Source organism: Anastrepha obliqua, chromosome 2 (assembly GCF_027943255.1).
Source record: "Anastrepha obliqua isolate idAnaObli1 chromosome 2, idAnaObli1_1.0, whole genome shotgun sequence".
Lineage (NCBI taxonomy): Eukaryota > Metazoa > Arthropoda > Insecta > Diptera > Tephritidae > Anastrepha > Anastrepha obliqua.
The window spans coordinates 72,723,163-72,726,426 of record NC_072893.1 but is presented as its reverse complement, the minus strand read 5'-3'; positions in this window follow the sequence as shown (position 1 = coordinate 72,726,426).

Genomic DNA, 3,264 nt, shown 5'->3' with positions numbered 1-3,264 from the left:
TCGCAGGTGGCCTGCAGGCCACTTTGAGCCGGATAATGACGAATTAAATGAAGAAAACGAGCAGGGGGACACATTTGCAGACAGAGCGAAAACACCTGGTAATAATTGGCGGGAGAGTTTAGAACCAATGAACACAAATGGGGGTAGTCCTAAGAAGGAGGCGGAAATGGATTCAACAACAGCTGCTACCGGCGCAGCAAAAACACCTTGTAGGAGGCACAGGTTTCATTATCCCAGGTGGCGTGCGGGCCACTTTGAGCCGGCTAATGACGAATTAAATGAAGAAAACGAGCAAGGGGGCACAACTGCAGACAGAGCGAAAACACCTTGTAGGAGGCACAGGTTTCATCATCGCAGGTGGCCTGCAGGCCACTTTGAGCCACACAGTGACGAATCAAATGAAGAGAACGAGCAGGGGGACACAACTGCAGACAGAGCGAAAACACCTTGTAGGAGGCACAGGTTTCATCATCGCAGGTGGCCTGCAGGCTACTTTGAGCCACACAGTGACGAATCAAATGAAGAGAACGAGCAGGGGGACACAACTGCAGACAGAGCGAAAACACATGGTAATAATTGGCGGGAACCATTAGACACAAATGGGGGTACTCCTAAGAAGGATGCGGAAGTGGATTCAACAACAGCTACTACTGGCAAAGCAAAAGAAACAACGACTCCAACTACAATAGCAGCTACCGCGATAAGCGAGGAAAGTACGACACTAATCGAAAAAACAACAAATTCTCAGGAAGTTCAGACAACAACTGTAGTAAACTCACTTACGACCCCAACAACTGATAATACAAATACCCTTGAAACGATCGAGGCTGCACAGAGCATAGACATAAGAAGCGGATTTGCTTGAAATATAATCGAAAAAAAAAACATACAAACAGCAACTGAATTAGGCGAGTGCCACCGCCTGTCTGAATATTTATAAAATTTTACACACATGCACACATTTTCATTTTAAATTCATGCTGTACTTATGTGCAGTCTGCCAGGAATTATTTCGGTTTATTTAATAGCTTTTAAATATACAATTTACAATAAATTATACAAATCTATTTGTCACAAATTAAAACAAAAGTTATAAAATATAAAAATAAACGCAAGCATTATTAATAATTTATAGTGAACAAACCCTACTTTTTTTTAAATGAATTGCAATGACAGAATATCGTAAAGGAGTCCAATGAAAATTATCTGTCATACAACATTTTTAGGTCTTAGAACTGATTTTCTTTTGGAACATTTTTAAGTCTGATATCTCATTTTCTTTTGGAAGTCAAAGTTTCACGAGCTGTAGGATGATGCGGCATAAGGAGCTATATACAGTTAGAAGGCCCAAAAAAAGCGAATTTTCAAGAATTTTTTTTGAGAAAATTTTAAAATTTATTTATATACAAATTTGTACACATATTATGTTATCCTTTAACTGTACTTTAAGATTTGGTATTGTAGAAATATTTGTTTGGAAAGGAGCTACAGCTGCTCTCCGGGAGAGCTCCTCTCAGAAAAGACGTTTTGCGGTGACCACTATATCTCTGAACTGGATCCTCTGATATTAAAAAACCAACCAGACTTAGTAATTTTAAATCTAGTAATTAATCGAAAGAATCAACAAAATAAACGGCGGTTTCTAAAAAAACATCGCGTTTTGACCAAAATTTCGGCCTAAAAATGTTTATACAAAAAAAATTGTTTGTTCGGTGAGATTTCGATTAATTACTAAAAAATATATTTAAGAAGCTCGTGTTAAAATTTGACATTAATCGGTTTAGCCGTTTTCGAATAATGTTGGTCACCGACTTTTAAAACACCATTTTGAGAAAAACGCGCTTAAAGTTTGACAAGGCTTGAAAATAAGCACTCTGAAACGCCTTTTCGCCTTTTCAAATTTCCGTGTAACTTCATTTTAGATCACCGGGGCAATATTAAATTTTCTGTGTATATTCTTAAATACACTCGTATGTACATTAAAAAAATGAAATCAAAAAAATCGATTTTTTCAAAATTCTAACTGTATATAACCCTATAAGATAGCACAAGATCTTTACCTCCTGAGCTGTAAAATATGTATGCATATTCAAGAATTTTATGTAGAATACAAGAAGGGTACTTTTTTTGACGATTATACTTATTACTCTTTCAAATAGAGTTTTTTGTCCCTTACTGCACAAATATATATATCCTACCTCTATGGAGGTATTGAATGTCCAGTGCAAGTAATTTACTTATACATACAAGAGAGTAAATATCAGGCCCGCCAAGTAATGTGAATAGTTATACCCAAATGGATTTTTGTGGGTGGGTAAATACCTACACAGCAAACGCTTTCAATAAAATTATATACATCATATCTGCTGGCAGAATTTGAAAGGCTTCTTTATCCAACCATAAATTACATCAGTTAAACTCAGTCATGGATCTTCGTTTAAGAGGTCAAATATATTTTGAGCATTTTCATATACCTAAACAGGATTTTTCGCTAAAGTACTCCCATTCGTAGAATCTCTCTTGCCAACACAACGTAGAATCTCTCTTGCAAACAAGTGCTACTTTGGTCTAAGTAGGCAATTGAGTAGTAAAGTCTCCTCTCGATGAACAAAACTAACACTTTACAAAACTCTCATCATGACCGTCCTAACATATGGCGCAGAAGCGTGGACGATGATAACATCCGATGAAGCGACGCTTGGAGTGCTTGAGAGAAAGATTCTGCGCAAGATTTTTGGACCTTTGCACGTTGGTCTTTGGCCGGAGATGATGAAACGATGAGCTGTATGAACCTGACATCGACATAGACATAGCGCAGCGAATAAAGATCCAGCGGCTACGTTGGCTGGGTCATGTCGTCCGAATGGATACAAACGGTCCGGCTTTGAAAGTATTCTTTGCGGTACCAGCTGGTGGTAGCAGAGGAAGAGGAAGGCTTCCTATGCGTTGAAAAGATCAGGTGGAGAAGGATTTGGCTTCACTTGGTGTGTCCAATTGGCGCCGGTTAGCACGAGAAAGAAACGACTGGCGCGCTTTGTTAACCTCGGCCAAAATCGCGTAAGCGGTTATCGCGCCAATTAAGAAGAAGAGAAGTACTCCCATTCAAAACGCTGCACAATTTTTATAGAAATCAATATTATGAAACTTTCAGCGTATTAATAGTTACAACTGAAGAGTATAATTTTCTACAGAAAATTAATTCGCAAAAACTTTTAACAAAAAATTAAATTTTTTCCAAAAGCACTCGGCTGTTCAATTAGAAAA